The 21,146-nt window shown below is 39.7% G+C and overlaps 1 long non-coding RNA gene across 1 annotated transcript in view; it reads left to right on the top strand.

The window, feature by feature from the left end:
* The first annotated feature begins 1,041 nt into the window (after nt 1-1,041).
* LOC135289981 (uncharacterized) overlaps nt 1,042-21,146 on the top strand; it is a 28,759-nt gene continuing 8,654 nt past the window's right edge. The window contains exons 1-2 of the long non-coding RNA XR_010352726.1: nt 1,042-1,242; nt 14,375-14,529. This is a non-coding gene — a long non-coding RNA (uncharacterized LOC135289981). The remainder of the gene's footprint in view (nt 1,243-14,374; nt 14,530-21,146) is intronic.

Here is a 21,146-nt window from a genome sequence, read left to right as displayed (position 1 = left end):
ACACTTGCAGTGCAGGGCTGTTGTTTCAGGGGTATAATACAATGCTGTTACAGCACCAGGGGCACTGTAACCCCATCTGTGAGGCTTCTGCATGTAAATGGTGAATACCCACCTTTCCCTTACCCACGTCCCCTTGCTCTGGGAGGTTCATGGGCATCCATCTGTTCTGGCATGAGGTTCTCCATGGCCTGCAGGTGCATCTCTGCTCCACCATGGTCCTCCATGAGCTGCAGAGACACAGCTGACTTACACTGGTTGCACAGGAATCTCACCTCTGGTGCCCAGAGTACCTCCTATCCTCCTCCTCCACTGACCTGGGTGTCTGCAGAGCGGAGACACCCAGGTCAGTGGGTTTCTTTCATATATTCTCACTCTACTCTGCTCTGACTGCAATTATTCCTGTGCAATAATTTAATTTTTTTTTGTTTTATTTTTAATTATGTTATCACAAAGATAATCGGACTGTCACCTATGGGCTTGGTCTTGGCAAGTGGCAGGTCCATAGTGGTAGAATCTTCTCTGAGAAGCCACCCCTGGACCCCCCACTCAGCTACCAAAACCAGTACACAACATTTGAGAATTTCTGTCCTGACCTACTTTATCCCAGGACATGGTAGCTGAGGAAAATAAATCTGAGGTACTTCCCAATACACTTACAAGAAAACAGAATTATTGAAGACAAGTTTTTTTTCATTTTAACTTGGTGGGGTTTTGTTTGTGTTTTAGTTGTTTTCCTGGGATCTTATTTGCCTCAAGGAGAATACATGTTCCATCTTCCAGTACACGTTCCAAGTGTAACAGTGTAACATCCTTCTCTTAGAGAGTTCTGTGACCACAGCAAGCTTAGGGGTTTTTGTTTGTTTTGGGGGAGTTTAGAGCACAGGGACAGAAAGGTCAAGGCAGAACCAACAATAACACCTCCGTGATAACCTATTTAAAAAGAAAAAAGAAGTTATTGCACACATGTGATTGCAGTCAAACAAGAGGGGAGTGAGAATATGTGAGAGGAAAGCAATGCAGTCACCAATGCCAGTGAAGAAGGGAGAGGAGGTTCTTCCCTTCCCTACCCTTCCTTCTCCTCTCTTGTCTCTCTTCTTCCTTCCCCTCCCCATTCTCCATCCCATTTCCTTTTCTTTTTCCCCAAAGATTGCATACAAGTAGAATTCACTCTGGCAAGGAGGACAGCCACAGGTGATTGTTCATTGCCAGTCTTCATTTCAGAAGTCCTTCACACAAGCTCAGGTAGGATTTACAAGATGCTTTTTAACTACTGGGTCAGTAAACTCTTATATATAAATTCTTATAGGAACTTCAAATTGGAGTCCGACTTGCATGCCTGTGGCAGATGAGGTAAAGGAACGAACACAGTTTCCCTAGGCCAGGATTTCAGGATCCTGGGACCTTGTTGAGGAGAGTCATCAGCAGTGAGAGTTCATGAGCTATTTTCATATCCTAAGATGATGGTGATATTTTCTTTGAAGTTATTTTATGCATGTGTAAACAAAAGCCCCTCAGGTCTGTTCTTATTAAAGTAAGCTGTGTACATGAATGGAAAGGGAGACAGCAATCACTAAAATAGAAAACAGCACTAAACTTGTTATGAACACATATGTCACCATTTTTTAGATGGTTAAGGATTTAAAATTTTATGGGGCTTTGCAAGACAAGACAATGACATAAACCCTTTACACCCTTTCCAAACAGAATGTTGCTTCTCATTAGCTGAGGACAATAGGATCAAAAATTAAAAGTAAAGTCATTGCCCAGTGTAAGAATTAATGATTGCATACTTCCCATTGAAAGATTTTTTAAGGAAGCTTGCTTATTCACAGAAATGGTTTTGAAAAAGGCATTTTTTTCCTTGGGGGAGTCATGATGCTTTGATTCATTTTTGCAATAAGTGGACAAAGGGACAGAAAAGCAGAACTAAACTGGTAGCTGTTGTCAGTCTTTGCTAAGGCCTGATACCAACTCTATTACCATCTCGAACCCCCAGACCTATATGACAAAGTGGGATTTGTACCCAGTCCTAAATATCCTATTTAGGACTGGGTACAAATCCCAGCAGTTAAAAAACATTTTTTAATTTTCTTATTAATGCAAAGTAGCCATGGCAGCACAGAGCTTTAAGGAGAGTGGAAACCTGGCTTTGAAGTGTTGATTTACCTTTGTGTGGTGCCCTGTAAGGCATGGCAGAGCGCCAGCTGATCCATGAGCAGCTGCATTTGCCCTGGGACAGCTGGATGTCTTTGAGGCAGCAATGGGAGCTATTCTGGCCATCCTCACATGTAAGTCAGACCCTGATGCTGGAAGGCATTAAAGGTCTTTGGGCCACCTCACCTTTTAGATTCCTGGTTTTTCAGAAGTTAGAAGCACGCCGTTGACAAGTTAAATTCAAACCTGTGTGGCTCCACAAAAATACTTTAGTATCTAGTATCTAAGTTAGACAGAAAAGCACATGAGTAGAGACTTGAAGGTGTTGTTCTAGAAAATTATTTATGTTCCTACGTTTCCATGGCACTTTGATCCATCACTGATTTGGCTGTAATATGATAAATTCCTCTGACTAAGAATTGGCTTTAAAATTTATACTTGGCTTTAAAATAAAAAAGAAGACTCAGACAAATATAACATTCTTCTGTTAATGGTTTATCTTCTTCTGTGAGAAAGAAAGGATCCCAATGTTTTACTTTTTTCTACTGGGAAAGACTTTGTGAGAATATTTGTAAATTCTCTTTTCAGCATAAGACAGTGGTTCTTTTTATTTTATTCTTTTTTTAATTTGGTACATTTCAGCTTGACTTTGATCAGTGAGAAAAAAGTAGATTTGGCAAGTAAAATTCTACTCTCAGCAGCCTAAGAAAATGACACTTGATTCAGTGAAACAATACTATCAAAAATACTTAGACCTTCAAAATTACTAGTAAATGAGTATTGTTTTTCCATGTTTTATTTCATTACTGATTCATACAGATGGCTATACCGTGTAAAAGCACCCATCAAAATGCCAGGCATCTAACAACTGAAGACAGACTTCCCTTTTACTGTTTTTATCAAAAAATTGAGCTGAGACTTTAAAATCATTCCCTGAAATGAATGGTGGAATTGGACCAAATATTCTTTCCCTTCTGCTGGTTTCCACATGAGGTCCTACCAAGTTATTATGTATGTTGCTTCTAATTTTTTCTTCACAAATCCATTCAGGAAATTTAGCTTATTTTCTTGTACATGATTTCATAGAATCATCGTTAAATGGGTACCACTGACTTAAAACTCCCAGACCCACTTTGCAACCAAGAGTGGCTGTTTAGCAGCTACTGTCCCATGCATTCTCAGAAAATCATTTCCAAAGGCTCCTAAATTATCTTGGTATTTCTAAATATTTGAACATTTGAGAAGAAAGCAATATGCCACCCATGTAAGGAAAGAAGAAAAAGGGGTGGAGGCGGAAGAGAACACACAAATATGAGAACTAAAGGCACTAAAAATAAGATGGGAAGAATACTGAGTCAGAAGTTTGAAAAGTTAATGCCTGGTACTGTCACCTCCCTTCCTCTGCTGAGAGTTCCTGCGTTTAGTGTCCACTCAGCAAAAAAGATGTACATCTTAATAAATTCAATACAAAATCTGGTGTCTTATTTTTAAAAGCCCATAAAAATGGATTTTCACTACTTTGCCAGATTTCATTCTCTAGAGGCTCAGGGTGTGACTTGAATTTCCTTCTGCTGGCACAGTGGGGTGGCAAAGGAGGACTGAGGACTGTGTGCTGTACTGAAAAGGCACTGGGCATTGATTGGCATGACTTTTTTCTTGTTAAAGCTGTGAGAGTCAAATGATTGGCCGGATTCATTATAATTGTGGGGCTTCTGCTATTGTTGTGGCACTCCCAGAAAAATACCCTGGTTGCTGAGTTTAGAAGCAAGGAGTGATGGTGCAGTCCCAGCACGACCAGTGTTAGTTCATGAAGATGTATATGCAAGCACTGATGGTCATGGCATTGTCATTGCACAGTGAACATACATCAGAGGAAGTGTAGAACGATCACTGTTATGAAAATTGAGTGTCCAGGACTCCTTCTTGCTGAACTATATCTCAACCAGCTGTGGTCAAGAAAGATAGGAAGGCCCAATGGCCGTTTGTTATAACTCTCTGGATAGTTTCCAGATTTTCCAGTTCATGTCTAGAGAGGGGGTTTCCACTGCCATTTGTTATCAGGAAGTGAAAAAACTCTCCTCTCACCCCACAAAATCCCTTTGATCTCCAAAAGACAACACATCTGGTGTAAGTACAAGCGACTTCATTTGCCCTAGGTCAGCACCTCATAGGCTGCAGCCAGAGAAGCCAATTTTTCTTGGGCAAGTGTCATGGCCAGAGTTTTAGGAATTAGGAGAACATACAGGCTGGCAGGGCTCACTTTCTCTGTTGGTATCACTTGCCATCCTTCACTTGGGATAGTGTCTGCGAGTTCCCTGGATCCTGCATCTCTGTATGCTTAAATGACTTATGTGTAAAGCAGCAGTAATCATTTTATGCAGCTGCAGGTAATGCTGAGGTTCTGGCCATTCATCAGGTGCTACTGGTATTTTTTGTCATCACTGTGTTGCACAGGCCTCCCAGGGTTTATAACATCATTGAAAATGAAGATGATTAATAAAAAACATCAGCAATCCCTTATGAGGAACAGAACCAGCTATAACTGTTGCCTCAAAATGAAGGGTTAAGTTCTAACCTTATTCTGAGTTGGAAACTAGTCAATAAAATAAATCCTTAAGAATTTTATTATTTTCCGTTTTAATTCCCCTGTCTAGATTTCTTGAACGATAGCTTAATAATTTATTGCCTACCCACTCATTATTTTTTTTCTTTTCCCCTACTCAGGAGAGAAGTATTTATGATGCCCAGACTCTCCTTCCCACAACATCTGTATTAATTTTTACTTAACTTAAAGTTACTAACCCTTTCTCATCTAGTCTTGCAGTTGGAAAGAATAGTCAAGCCTGTAGGGCTGGTCTCTGCAAAATTGGCTCCCCTTGAACTAGTTATTCCCTTGCATGGTCTGCAGGGTTCAGCTTTCAGAAAACAAAGTGAATTTACATGTATCAGCTTTGTTGATTACAGCCTTATGTTCAGGGCACCACAGCAATGTGGAGGCATAAGCTGAGATTCACTATGGGGAAAGATGAATGCATGATGAATAAGTCTGCTTGACATGACTGATCCAGAGCACCCAGCTTGTCTCTTGAACAAACTATGTTTTGCAAATCATATCAGACGTTGCATGTACTATCATATTTTGAAACAGTCATCTGTGAATCCAAGTCCAGTGCTCCTCTTGGTAGGACTCCAAGATCTGGCCTTATGTTAGAGAGGTCCATGGTCTTCAAAACTCATGAAAGTTTCCTCCTGCATCTCTGTTGTTGAACTCCTGGAGATCCAGGCTGAGGTGAATGTAACCAATAAAAAGCTAAGTTGTCTGTGTGACATCTGCTTGTATTACTTAAAAAATAAAAAACCAAAACTCTCAGAACTGTATGACTGGGAAGAAATTATGTGTGAGGCAGTACTTGCATTGCTCCTAAGCTCCATGAATGTTACCTCTATTTGAAGATGCCACAGTTCAGCTTGAGTGAAGAAAGCAAGCTCTTTTGGAGCCAACAGCTCCAAATTTGTAATTTCACATTTGTGGACTGGGCAGCAGGACAGCTTTGTTTCCTGAGCATTTCATTATCACAGCATTTTCTTTTTCCCCATCTCTTTCACTTGCCTCTCCTGCCTCCCCTGCTGCCTCAGCCTGGTTTATTTGATTTATTGCGAAGTCACTGGGGAAGCTCAAGTTACAGCTTTGAAGTGCGTGATGACTTAAGGGTCCTTGGCATGCACACACTTCCCCTGTCTAAGTTGCGTCAGGCTTTGCCCACTCTCAGAGAGGCCCTTTCCTGAGTAAGGGAACAGACTTTTATAGCTCTTGATCTTTACAAATTACCTGTGGGCCATACACCAGACTTTGGATTTTCAACTATTTAGATCTGGGGTTTTATTTATTTTCGGGTATAAGGCATGCATAGCAAGGTCAGATTTGAGAAAACTAAAACAACCCAGAGTGAACAATGGCTGAATTTTGTACAGCTGTATGAAGTTATCCAATTAACATCCTAAGCAATAATAAAAGGAAATATACTATGCAAAACGATGAATAAGATCCTGTTCTAAAAATTACTCTTCTCTGTTGATGGGCACATTTGTTTTCAAATTCACAAATGTGACTTTCAAAAAACATAGCTGTCTTATACATCTTCCACATGACTGTGTTTTTGAAAACATCTTCCAGAAAACCAAAAGAAAGAAAAGGTATTTATATACACAAGCCATCAGAGTAATGTTGAAGGAGATTTGCACAACTCAGGACAACAAGCATAGAATTGCCATCATAACACATTTTTCCTGTGGTAAAGTGGTTGCTTTGGCAATTTTTTTTCTATTCTATTTAATGCCTAAGCAAACCTTTCATCAAAAATGGTTAGATACTTGAAATAAATTATATACAAGATTCTTTTGTTGTCACTGCAGGTGACATATGAATACTTTTTTCAGCCATATAAAAATCTACAGGTTATGTTTACAAATATGAATTCTCTCTTACTCTGATAAACAATTGTAGATTGGTTTTGGCTTTTCTCAAAGTATCTGAGATAGATAAAGTTGCTTCATGACCTCTCTAGCTCATTGGAACTGAACTTGTTATTATTCTCTTGAAACTACTCTTGAAAGCACAAAAACCTAATCTAGATTTTTCAACCCTTTGTCATAGGAGTCAAGATGTTTTGGATGACAAAAATTATTTCTGCTGTTGCTTTTCATTAAAGCAGAAGCATGATTAGTAGCACTTTGCTCCGGGTAGTGCAGGCATCATGTGATAGGTGAAGCACCTGTAAGTTGGATTTATAACCAAATTCCAAGCGTCAGAGCTCATGCTGAGGAGATATGGAAAGATTAGAAGTACATAAGTACTTCTACATAAGTACATATTGCAAGAAACCTATTGTGCTTTCCATGCATAAGTCCTTAACCTTGGCATAGTGTAATAGCTTTTCTCAAATAAATTGGCACTGCTATACAACTAAATTACCAGCCTGTATAGAGATTTGTACATAAAATTTTTATGATTTCCTCCATTGAAAAATATGAAACATTTGGAAAATACTTAGAAATATGTAAGTACTCCACTTACTAGCACTTCTGGCCAAATCACCAATGCTTCCTTGAGTATTTGTTGCTTGTGGTGTACAAATTGTGTATGGAATGCTGGGCATAGCAACATTTGACAAGAGCACTTCATCTGAGTCATGCTTTCCTGCCATTCAGAGTGCTTGAGCTTGAACTCAGCAGAGTTCAGAAGGCAGTTTGTTCTGAGTCTCAGCAACTGTGTCTGGCAGGAACCAGTCCACTGTCCAGCTGGTACGGGGTACTTCTACTCTGCCTAGGGTATACCTTGCCTAAATGTTCTCTATAAATGCTCACCATTATTTCTATTTGAATCTGTCAGGCAATACTCAGCAACTAAGAAGTTTTTCTGCTGAGACCTTGATCAAATGCTGCAGCAAGCATTTTGATATTCAGCATATGATGCTCCCTTTAGTTAAACATTAAAATCGCAATAGGACTGCATGGAAAAGTCTAGGTAGCTCAGGCTGAAAATAAAATTTAAAAAAAAAGGTTGTTTGTTGGACTCTGACTCCTATTTTGAATTTTTTTAATACACATGACAATTCAAGCACTATCTGATTTCAGAACCTCTCTGACAGAACCCTGCTGAGCATCCAGCCTCTGGGATGGGAAACAGCTCGCCGCACACATACCCTCATGCCCACAGCACTCTGTGTACAAAGTTATTGGTTTCAGAGACAAGCAGCTGATGTCTCTGGGAATCAGTTTATGAACTCTTGAATTATTGAAATACAGCATGTCTGTAGGACCCACTCCAACTTTGTGCAGGAAATGATGAAGTGGGCCATTAAGTGTGCAGTAGTTTGAATGCCTTTGCTAATTTTAGTGTTGATGAAACCTTTTGCATTTCCTCTGCTTTTTCCAGGGTCTGAATGGGCACTAGTGATTTATAATAATAAATAATAACCTAATAACTAGCTAGTTATTAGGTACGGACTGGCTAGTTTAGCTAGATAAACTGTAATAAAACTAGAAGAGTAACACTTGGTTACAGGATGTAATGAATACATCAATTCTAAGGACCGGTGAGATGAATTTTTTATGTCTTCAAGGTAGGCTTAATACTGGAAAACATAATTTTCTCCAAAACAGTTATTAATCTATTACTTAATCAATTAAGTTAATCTATTGTTAGTGCTCATCAAGCTCCATGAAAACTAATGAAGACTATTGTGTTCTCCAGTTTGACCTTCAAAATCTATGAATTTCTGAACTGTCTTTTGTAGCAAGTGGTTATTTCACTCTATTAAACTAGTTCTAATTATTTATATTTATCTTAATAGGTGAACAGTACTTGGTTATGTGTGAGCCCATGAAACGAACCATGTCCTGTTCTGTCCCAACTGATGCTGAAATCTCTCTCTTTCCAGAACTTTCAGAGTTGCTATTGAGGGCAGACAGAAGGAAAACCATGGGTTGCTTTTCCTACAGCTGGCTAGCTTGGATTTCTGTGCCAAGATGTCTGTAGGACAGAAGCTCTTTTCACTGAGGGAAAGCACGTGGTATTAATGAGATGTGCAGTAATGCATTTTTGATTCCAAAGCTATCCCAGAGGGAGGTGCTTCAAGGATTAATGGAAAGCAAAACACTAGTTATCTTGTTAAAATTTCATTTACTGTCCGTCTTATCAGGACTTACAAATATGAAAGTAATTTATGTTTTCAGGATGTGTGATATTTCATTTGCTGGAGTGGTTGTTCCTTGAAAATTTGCCTGATGAGGTAAAAAACAAAGACTAAATAAGAGAAGGAAATTTCTTTATTTAATGGTAGGGACTTCCTCCTCAAGGTTTGGATAGTGATGAGAAAAGGCAAGAAGGATTTTTCCTTTGTTTGAAAGGAAAACATTAGTTAGTTAATTTTGTTTAACCCTACATTTCTTGAGCACCCCAGGATAGTTTCCAAAGTTAGACAGGTCAGCTAGGAGAATAAAAGAAGCACACAACTGCCTTGCCTCTGATTTCCCTGTTGTTTTCATGAGCAATTTCCTGTCCCCTGTGATATCAACTAAAAGAACATCTCAAAGTAGGCACTAAAGCCTTAACAAATTAACAGAGGACTGTTTTCCACTGAAATTTGCTTTTGGCCTTAGGTTTCAGTTTAGCAGAGGAAAGTATGCAAGACTATTTTTTGGTAATCAAAGTTTCGGGGCAAAACTTTTCAGCTTGACTTCTTTGGAAGTGTACTACTGCTAGCTGAGCAATGCAGGATGCTCTAAATATTCACCAGTTTTCTTTAAACTGTTTCCAAAGAACAGATCTGTCAAAAATCAAGATTTTCATGCAGATGGAAGCACGCTTTTTTCCTATGAGAAGATACAAAGGCCCAAGGGCATTCTCAGTGATGGGAAAATTATTTGAAGTTGGTCAGACAAGCTGTCTGACTCAGGTAATCTACAGTTCATTGGGTCATGTGGTTGAAACTGAAGTCCAAGATGAGACATTCTGTTCAGTTAAAATGAATTGTAATGATTTTTTGTGCATGTGCATGGGCCAGCATGTGTGTTTTTCCATGAGAGAATTTGGGATTTTTTACTCTATGTGTGCTAAGGTGTCTGCAAAATTTTGGACAGCATCAAACCAAACTGAAGAACAAAGCAGACATTTCATTCATCAATTTACTTTAAGGGGGCAAAAAAAAGGACAAACCATTTCAGGAAAGAAGATACAGATGTTCTACATTAAAAACCAAAAGAGTTGGTAGAAATACTCCTTTAACAGATGACTAGTGTCAAAATATGTAAGAGGCTGGTATCTAAATAATACTGGTGAACAAAGTCACCAAATACCTCCCCTGAAAGAGGGTGAAAGATGTGTTTAGCATTCTCATTGGCAATCACCAGTGGTTGTCCAAGTGTTTTCTCGTCAGCAGGGCTGGGAGAGGAAAGACTTGTTTTGTCATTGCTTGACTCTGGAAGTAATAGGAGAAATTTTCAGTTATTGTTTATACTGTAGGTGTAAACCACATATCCTTAGTGGAAACCCAAGTCCTGCAGTGTTAAGCTGTGTGTCAGCACACGGTGCTAGATGATCCCTGTCCTGAGATTTTATTCCTAAATGAGATTTAAAGACAAAGGCAGAGAAAGATGTTTGTCCCAGTTGCTGCCCTGTGACTAAATCTTTTGGTCTCTCACAAATTAACCAGTGCCCTTGCCTAGTTTTGCAGGTGGTGAGACAAAGAAAAGTGTAAACCCAAGCTAATCTGGGTAGGGAACTATTTTGCAAGACCGTGAGACAGTCAGCAGAGCTGACTTCTTCACCAAAAACAAGTGACACAGCATTCCCTCAGCAGTACCCCACATCAAGCCACAGGCTGGGCCACTGGGTTTTGCTGCTGCCCTGGGAGCAAATTACCCCACAGTGCAGTGGAGGAGGGCAGGAAAAGGACCAGCCCTTAAGCTTCAGTGATGCTGGTCTAATTTTTTTCATCTTTCTCCCCTGGCCAGGCAGCTTCCCTGAAGAGTTGCTTACAAAAAGGTCCAGCAAATCTGTAGTTAATGCCTACATGTGCTTCTGATTATCTCTTCCTCCTCCTCCCCTCCTCCACCGAAAACTGTGGTTTGTGTGCAGCTCACAGAAAGCAGTCAGAGGAAGTACAGGGCTGTTTTAGGGAGCTGCTGATTTTCTCCAGTTGGTCCTGACTGTAGTAAATAAAAAATTCTTGTACATATATAACTTGTATGTAACTTTACTGGGCATTTCCTCCTGGACAGGAAACTAGCAGCACAAAAAAGGAAAAAAATTATGGTCACAGCAACAATGGCATATCTTTAATCATCTCCTCTCAATGCTTGGTCTGAGAACCATGAGAGTTTAAGCCCTGCCCGTAGACCACTGCCATGGGCACCACTTGGGAGCATGGCTCTGAGTCTGATCACTCATCGTCTTCTCACTCACTTGAAGAACAGGAATTTTGCTTCACCACAGCATCAGGACACAGTGCTTTCATCACATGTTCAGAAATTCCTGGATACCTCCAGAAATTTTTTTCAATATTCCCATGTGTACCTTTGAAGTCTCCACCAGATTTTAGTGAAATAATCAGCAGCACCAACTTCTTCACCAAAAACAAGTGACCTGGCCTGCTCTCTGCCATGTGTTTGTAGGAGTCACTGCTTCCTGGGAAAAACCACAAGACACCTAAGTCTTGACTTACAAAAAGCTATATTTGAAAAAGTGGCAGGTACTCATGCACAGGTTTTATGCTTGCTCTTTAGGAAAAGGTTTCTTCTCCCTAGGAAGGAAAAATTACCTTTGAGGAGGAGACAAGATGTGCCAAGAAAGCAAGACTGATAGTGAATTATCCTGTGCTTAAAACAAGCATCTTGAGAGTTAGAGCAGAAGTCAGAAGTTTGGTGGTGATGTGTTTGTATGCCCTGCATAATAAATTCCAAAACCAACAAAAAACAGGCTAAAGGTCACAAATGTCAAAACACCATTTCCAGTCCTCCCTTCCTACTTCATTCCCTGTGTTCAGAAAAATAAGTAGCTGATTATTATGTTACAAGACAAGATTCTAGAAAAGGTCCCTTATGGGCAGTCATATCTCATTAGATGGAATTGCATGGAGATAGTCTCCAACAGTTACAGCACATGTCCTTCCAGCTGTATGGAAAGTTTCCCTGTTATTTGTATTATAATAACATTTTATAATATATTTTAGAAATACTTGGAGTCCCAGCTGACATAAGATCCTTACCATATTGTTTGCATGGCTGGGGAGAGAATATCCTGTGGTGTTTAAAGCCTGCATGTAAATAATTCAAAATACATTACTTAGAGATCCACAAACTCTTCCCATAGTATGGTGATAGCACTGGTTTCACCTGATCTTTTTGGTGCAGTTATATGGAATTACATTAATGAGAATTTTTAATCCACCCCATTACTTCTGTGAATAGTATCATCCACAAGCACCACAATCTGACTTGAAACTTTTGATGGATTTTCCTAAGAGAAAACAGCTGTTGACTGAAATTTAATTATTTTTGCTTGTGTTTCTAAAAAAAAAGCCCTAAAACCAAAAAAAAAACCTCTCAACCAAAGCTTCTGTTGTAAAATTTAAATATGCAAATTAAAAATTTTACTGGTTTACACTGAAAAGAAGGTTTGTCAGTGGCTTAATTTTTCTCTTTTTTATGACAGCAGGGGAGAAAATAATTTTATGGTCTGTACAAAAGTAATAATTTTTTTAAAACTCTGGGTCTGTTCAGAATTGTATATTAACTGGTCTCTGGTACTTTCAGAAAATACCCATCTGCAAGTAATATGTTCTCTGGTGGAACTTACTGGCCTGACTGGAGGGAGGGAGGGGATAGTGGGAAGGGGAGCAAAACGAGAGCAAGCATACCCTCCTGCAGTGCTTGCCCCTGTTTGCAGTCCCAGCACTCAGTGCTCAGCCCTGCCTTGCTCCAGCCTTGCCTCGTGCTGGACCAGAGCTCCCAGACAGCCTCACAAAGGGCTGCCACAGCACGTCCCCATCTGATCTCGATTACTGTGGAAAACGTGCCAGCCTCGTGTCGGCAGCAGCCAGCACCCTGGAGCTTCTCCTGCTCAACAAAAATACTGAGCAATCTCCAGAGCTGGATGGCATCCAGCCTCCCAGAGGGCTTGGAGGAGTATCCCCTTTGAAGATTCAGTAGGTTGGATGATGGATCTTTGAGAACAGTACTGTGAAACTTGCTGGTTTCCAATGGGGAGTCATCACCCAGTGGAAGATGTATGGCATTATCAAACAAGCAAACATTATCAAAGTGGCATTATCAAATATTAGAAGAATGAAGACAAAGATGAGCTTGTCCACACGAAGTCTACCTGCACCATGGCAATGCATTTCAAGGACCCCACGTACAGCAGGTGTGAGTCATTTCCTGTGGGATGGAGTTATGGAGCAGCAGGAAGGGGAAGAGGAAGAGGAAGAAGAAGAGGAAGAGGAAAAAGTAAAATGAAAGGGAAAAGGAAAAGGAAAAGGAAAAGGAAAAGGAAAAGGAAAAGGAAAAGGAAAAGGAAAAGGAAAAGGAAAAGGAAAAGGAAAAGGAAAAGGAAAAGGAAAAGGAAAATTTATCTCTTTTGTACCTGTTTTGAATCAAATTATTAAGGATACAAAATACTAATATGGGTTAAAAAGTCTTAGAGTCTTGCTTAAACAGAATGAGCAGAATGAGAAAATACTGATTCTGTTATCAGGTGAGAACCTGTAGCATGACTTTCAATGGTGTCAGCTCTTTTAACTTACAACACAGTCTCTCTCTCTCTTGACCTGCCTGTGCCTCTAAGTCTTGTTTTTGTAGCCGATGAACTGTAAACAATGGCTGGCTTTGCATAAAGCAATCACAAATTGCACTGAGACAGATACAAACACATTACACCCAAACTTCACTCCTTGAACTCCTGACTCCCCATGGTGACTGCGGTAGCATTTGTCAGCAGAATTATTCTGATGCTCCATAGAGATAGAAGAAAATTAATACTTGAGAGGCTGGTTTACAAAAACAAATGCATTTTCAAATTCTGCTAAATGGAAGAAACGAGATCATTAGGAAAAACAGACTAATGTATCTAGTCTGGCAACAACATAAGTAGCCAGAACAACATCTCATCCATTAAATGCTGTCTTCATTTCCATTTCTGCTGCAATTCTCTTTTTAAATCAGTAGTTGCTCTAGTTTTGGTAATGTTATCTGTTAGTAGAGATCTATCAAATCTAAATTTAAAAGCCATTTATCTGATCATCCTAATTTTTACAGTCTTTACAATACAGCTCTTTAAATGTCATAAAGCAGCATGGGGACACCTCAAATGTAAATTTCCAAAACCCTTTGAGTCCATAGAAAAAATAGAAGAATTTTACACTATTAACTATATTCTGTAGTTAACTATACGAGCTATATATCAGCAGAGATCTTCCAAATAAGATTCAAAACCTTGAGTGCCATAAAGAAATGTCCAGTTGACGCAGAACCACACTTTGTCTGGCATGATCTCCAGCAACTCATGTTGACCTGATTTTTTAATATTGGTATTTCTGGTCATGTCCAACTTGTTTCAAGTTTTAACCTTCTGCTGTTATCAGGTTCAGCATCTCAATTTGAGGCAATGTGAAGGAAGTAGCTCATAAGCAATGGGACTAATTGCCAATTCTCTCCCTTTCAGGTGATTTCCACTTTGCACATTTTGACTTTATGCCTAAATGCTATCAGAACTGCTGTGTAGCTCATGCTGGACAGAATACTAACACCTACATGAAAGACAAGCAGTGTGCATAACCTGTCTTCAGGGAAGCCTAAATCTAAGCCCTCTCACTACAGGTAAGAAAGAACCCCTGAAAAATAGAACATGACCTCTGCTTAGTTTTTGCAAATATGTGGATACCCAGAACCATCATTCACTGATGATGAGAGGCCCTCACTGTCTGAGGGGCCACTTTAAGAGGGCAAACTGAGTTGCTCCTTTTTTCGTAAAGAAAGCATGAGTATAGTTGTTTTGCTTCCACAGGCTGCCTCTTTCTACCAGACCAGCTGCAATGGAGGGCTGCCTTCTGTTTAATTCAGATGAGAATGAATAACAGCCTTTAAAGCTGCTGCAGGACAGAAGCAGTCATCTAACTGTTCCCATCATGCGCAGAGGGAATGTCATCCTGTGCACTGAAACAAATAAAAAATATATACATTTTTGATAATGTCTTTTAGTTGTGCTGGGTTTGAAATGCTGGAAGATTGAATTGGCTTTACCTCTACCTGTGAGATCTGTGCAGTATGGAAACGTTACTTCACCCTTTTGCACAAAAAATAAGTACACACAGAGATTATACTTAATAGTACAACACTTGGCTCTTGTTTACCCTTATTCATGATTGAATAGGCAGCACTATGAGAAGAGAGTATAACAAAGGTTCCTCAACCATTCAGATTTTAAAACAAATTCTCTTTGACTATCTTCAGCTCCCTTTTGTATTAGTAAATGTTTCAAGACCAGATTTGGCACAGGACTTAGGGACAAGTCTAAAACAAAGAGTATGTTTACTTCCTAGTATCTCCAGTGCTTTTAAAACTAAACATGTTTATCATTAAGTATAGGCATGAATCTTTCGTGAGTGAGTGGTGTAGAACTTGTCCCAAAGCCTTGTGGAGTCAACAAAAAGGGTTACATTAATGTTCCTGGTTTCAAAACAGACCCTCCAAAAGAGAGCCTTGCTACTTCAGTGTGTTATTTACCAGAAAGGAACTTCAAACTGCATAGCAAAAAACTGCCAAATTTCTGAGGTTCTGAGAACCTGGCTTTGTAATGAGGAAAAAACTGTCTTAAATCACTAATCTGTTTGACTTAGCTGTCTTCACAGTCCTTGAGAAGTGAAGCTAGAACAGAGTCCAGCATTTCTGGAAATTCAGTCTTTATAGTCCACAAGTAAATAAATGGATTACACTTTCCTATAGAGACAATCCACTAGAGTGCAGGCTTTATCCACAACTAAAAGAAAATAAATAGTCAGGACCTCTTCATGCTCCTTTGTTGCATGTAGAACAGCCAATGATTACCAAATTACTCCATAGGAGAGAGAAGAGCATGGAGGTGCAGTGCACTCCTATTCCCAGGGAGATGCTGCTGCTGGCAGGTCCTTTGGCTGCATGCCAAAGCACAGATCAGCAGCCTTCTCCCACAGTGTCCTCTCTGATTTTAGGGTGTTGTTGCAAGTTTTGCTAGGGTTCATCCTCTGAGTCCATCTCATTCCTAATTCCTCTACTTTGGTTCCCCTTGCTACAGGTCATGTTAGCTATGGGTGTTGGAAGTTTGTGTTTCTAGTAAAGTTTATGAATGTTTTTCATCCAAAAACATTTTTGAGAAATGCCAGAGTTTACAGAAATCCTTGTTTTATGAAAGAACTTCAAATTCAGGAAAACATTCCTTCCCATTTTAGAAAAGACACTGTAACCTTTAATTTCTGTTTTGGTTTTTTTTTTTTTTTTTTTTTTTTGTTGTTGTTTTTTGGTTTTTTTTGTTGTTGTTGTTGTTGTTGTTTTTTAAAGAAAAATCTGGTTTTTATCTTTGTTCTTCTTCTACTTCCTACTTTTTCTAAATACACTTATCTTGGAAAGTGAGGAAAGAGCATTGAAAACCTAGGAGAGGGACAGAAGTAAGCCATGAAAACAGGGAGGGAGCCCTCTCTCCTTTCACTGTTCTCTCCCCTATGTTTTTTTCTGACCTGTGCTCTCTCTTTGAAAAAGAAGAACAGAAGCACATGTTTATAATTTAAGTCAGCTTCAAAGAAGTAAATGCAGGGCCCTTCACATCTCCTTGCCCACATGTGCAGAAGTGGGCTGCACCCTACCAACACACTCCAAGTGTCCTGGAGCAGTGACCTGGGAATGTCAACACCCCCAGTGTCTCATGTATCTCTCAGGTCCACCAGGATGTCAATTTCCCAAACTGGTCATAGTTTCCTCAGCCACAGCTCTCTTGCTGCCCCATATTCTTCCTCACCTGAACTAAGCCCACCAGGTTTTAGGTAACCCCATTAGACACATATGTAGTGTAGTTTGCTGCCCTTGAGAAAAGTATGAGTGGTGTTGGATTGTGTGCCCACAAAGAGAATTTAATTTACAGATCTTCTGGACACTCTTGTCTGGCTATTATTAGTTGTAGAAAGGATATAGTATTTAGTATTCTGTGAAGCAAAATACCATTTCACCTATGAGATCTTCCTGCCATGGTAAATTTCAAGGTGATGAGGGAGTGTGGTTTAATAGAAGTCCACAACCTCGAGGCAATGGAATTTCACTTTTCAAATAACAGTGAAGAAAGTACAAAGAACAGTGGGTGAAGTATTTGAACAGGTCACCATGACACGGCAAAGCTACCTCTATGCTTATGAAAGCAGTGGAAAATGAACTTTCATCACTGCCAGTTTATGAGGCTGTCATTAAAAAGTAATTGCAAAGTAATTTCATCTGGTAGTGTAGATGTTTAACCCTAGCGGGCAACTAAGTACCATGCAATCATTAGAGCCAGCTGCTACTGGGGGGATGCAGAGCAGAATCAGAAAGGCAAAACCTGTGGACTGAGATAAGAACAGTTTAATTATTGAAATAAAATAAAATTAAAATTTTAATGGAAAGGTCTGCTCTGGTGAGGAAGAGGTTAACTTTCAAGAAAGAAACATGGCTGCAGATACAGGGCTAACAAAATACTTGTGGTTAGCTCTTGGTATCATTAATTTCTCAACTTTTTTTTTCTGCTGCAACCCTTTAGTGGGTGCAGCTGGTACCACTCACAGATCATCCCGCTGATTCCCGTGATTTTGAAGCTCCGTGGATAGTAGCATTTAGATGAGCATCAGGCCGATTTGTTGGTGTGGAGCTGGCAGCAAGCTGTGAAGTGCTACCATTTGGCAGTCATCTTGTGGAAACCCTGTTGTTAACAAGCATGAGTGCACAGCTATTGTGTGAGGAACATTCCTTGGAGCCTTTTGCTAATTTCACACCTTGACTCTCTGTAATGACCAAGGTACCTTTCACATTTCATAAAGTGAAGACTCTGGTGGTGCCATTGCTCATTTCAGTCCTGGTAGATGGATTTGGAACAGGTCGTTACTTTCTGTTTTGACAAAATTAATTCACACCATTAGCACTCATTGACCACATCTGCTGATTTTATTTCTCAGTTTCTAGATTTCCATCATCTGGTTTTCAAGATCATAACTTTATGTTTGACAGTCAATGATTCTTTTTTGTTTATATTTTGTTTTATTCTTCCACACAATTACTGGACTGCAAAAAAATTCTTCCACACAAAGTGGACAGTTGGGGCTTGATGTCGCTGCTCAAGCCTCCTGCTTTGCAGCTTGATAGAAGACAGAGAGAAAAGGTTCTTCTGCTGACTAGAAGAGAATGCAATAAAAATAAATTTTTCCAAAATTTCATTATTTTTCTTGTTATCTCTGATTTTTAAATTTCTCTGTACAAACAATGGGACTTTGAGATATCTAGAGCTGCTTTAAATAACCATGCAACTGGTTTGGACCTCAGGCACTCATAGTGATAGGAAAAGACTGAAAATTGTCTTTGAACAATTCTAACTGCAGTTAGTGCACTGGCACAGAAAACCTGCAAAAACAAAGTGTCTTAAAATTTACCTCAGTCTCAAAGCCCAGTGATACTGAGGTTTTTGCCTGCCGTTTCTAGAAAAGTTCCCATTGTTACAATATGCATAAAGATATTTATTTGTATGGTTTTATTCTACATTAGGTCATGGGGAAAATATTTTTAAAGAATGGGCTATGAAGACTGCACATTACTGGTTTTTGGTTTGGGGTTTTTTTAATGGAATCTGCATTTCCGCTAAAGTCAATCTGTCTAACAACCATTTAAGACAGGTATTTTTACTGCATCCTCTAATGAGAACACCATATAATGTCCAGTATGTAGTTCTAAAATTTGGACTCCTAGTGCCATTTTCTGTACTTCTGCTCTGCAGCTTTTTACTGGGGGCTCAGAAAAGCCAGCAGTTTCACGTTTACTGTGAACACAAAGGGGATTGATGGCTCCCCAGTCCACCCTAGCTGTGTGCAGATGAGCGAGCAGAGGAGGCACTGCTACCAAAGGATTCACCAAGAGACGCACCAGGCTGTGTGTGGAGGTGTGAGTGCAACACGAGTCTGGACTGGAACAGAGAGCCTGCACATCTCCCCGTGTCCCTCCTGACTGCCTGCCCCACCAGATGTGCTGTGGGGTCTGATGGTGGCACGTCCCAGCCCAGCCCAGCCCAGCAGCCCAGGTCAGAGCCCCCCGCAAATGCAAACCTGCTGCAGATGCTGTGCACACACCTGCACTGGGCTGCTGGGCTACAACAGGCTGCAGCACAAACAGATCTCCAGAGAAAAGAACGAAATTGCACGTTGTCAGGAGGGTGATGGAGAGGGCTGGAGAACAGAGGGAGAAAGCAGAACAGGAAAGCAGCTGGCTGCCTTTTTTTATTATACTTTTTTTTCAAATGGTTCTATGCTTCCTCCAGCAATGTAAGAGGTGCTGCTGAGGTGCTGAAAGGGAAGAAGGAGGCATAAATAGAAAGGTGAAAGGGACGCTTGATAAAGGAAATTCGGACCAAGGAGAGAAAACCTGGAAGAGTTTCAAAGCAAACCTTCCCTTAACTATGGGGAGCTGGCCTGTGAGTCTAAACAGGCTATGTAATTTGCTATAGCTCATACCCTCTAATTTAGCCACTAGGTGTATTTGTACAGAAATACAGAACTGAAAGCAATTCAGAGCATGTCAGGAAGTGAAGTATGTGTTTCTTGGGACTTTGTCTGATTGAAGTACACTTAAATACCGGTTTGGGAATATAGGTTTGGCAAACAGCGTAGCCAGAAAAAGGAAAAAAAAATTATTTTTACTTCAGAACTCCTCAGTCATTAGTGAGCTGTGCTGGAAGTGTTAATGAATTACCATTTCAGAAGTAAAATAAAAAGTTCAGAAGTTGTCACAACAATGTAGCAACAGTACTGTTTGAAAGCCAGGAAAAAAAGCCACTTTTCAACTTAAGAATAGTCAGAGGAGTATCAAAAATTACTTGGAGGTGCAAAATCTTTGTTGCAGGATTTGCATTCATCTGTCAGGCTTTCTTTTTTTCTTTTACCAAGCAGTAAGTCATAGACACCTTCATCAATCCTATAATTTAAGGTGGGACAGCACACAGAGACTAGTGATGCTAACAGTATGATTATCCTGCACTTTCTTCAGCAATCAGGAAAGAAACCACTGCAGTGTGTATTGCAGTGAGAGCCTGACACAGATTTTGTGGGGCTTGGTAGCATTTTGCATCAGCATGTTGCTGCTCCAGGAAGAGATTATTTGTATGAAGCCAGTGTCCTCAAGTGTGCTAGATTCACACAGTGAGCAATGATGAATGAAGTACACAGTAAAAATCATGTTTAAGAGACAAAAATTGAAGGAAGAAACAAGAAACCACAAATGGGAACCAACAGGAAAAGACTGCAAAACAGCAAGATCACATCAATCAGGATAAAATGCTCTGCTTTTGGCACCAATGACCTCACTCTCTCTTGGTCCTCCAGTATTACCCCTCTCAGTGCCATTTCCTGAAGAGGTCAAACTTCTTTACCTAAGTCACTTTATTCTCACAATATTTCACCCACAGATGTTACTGGTACTCTCCACATGGAAATGAACACCCTGAGCTTTAAAATACGGTCATCCACACTCACCATTACAAGTGTGAAATATCAAGCACTGTCAAAGTGCTAAATGCACTTGATTGGAGCTCACATCTGCTTTAAGGAGATTGCACCTGGATCAGCTACAAGCTTTGAACTGACTTATTGCTGGGGGTACAGTTTGTGCAGGAGTGCTGGAGAGGTTTTTCATGTATCTATACACACACGCATGGGATTAAAAATTTATAATATATTCAGGGGGTTGGTTTGTTGTGGTTGGAGCTATTTTGTATTATTTTTTAATTTTGCTGGTGCATGCTAGAAGACAATTTTAAATGCTGTATCTTGTGAAAGTTTTAATAGAATTTAAATATAAAGCTCATTGAGGACTCATCTGTCCAGCATATCTGGACATATCTGATTAGACAGAAATGGATATATAATAGATAATTTTTAATATCATTCATATATTGGTCCAAAGTTAACTGTTATCAGTTTGTCTATGGTTTATAGGCTGTAGTTTTTACATAGTATAAGTAATACACTAGTCTTTAGTTAATAAATAACTGACATAGTTACAGTATCTGTTATTGACTCAGGAATATTTGCAAATATTAAAGCGACTTATATAATGCCTGTAAAAGCTTTCATTTCCTTAATGTCTGGACTAAATGTAATCATGAGTCACCTAATGGCCTGGAATAGTGTCCTTTGTACACCCAAACACATCAGCTTATGAAGAGGATAGGTGAAGGAAAA

Source organism: Passer domesticus, chromosome Z (genome assembly GCF_036417665.1).
Source record: "Passer domesticus isolate bPasDom1 chromosome Z, bPasDom1.hap1, whole genome shotgun sequence".
NCBI lineage: Eukaryota > Metazoa > Chordata > Aves > Passeriformes > Passeridae > Passer > Passer domesticus.
Note: the sequence above shows the minus strand (reverse complement) of the source record. Positions and strands in the feature narration are given on the sequence as shown.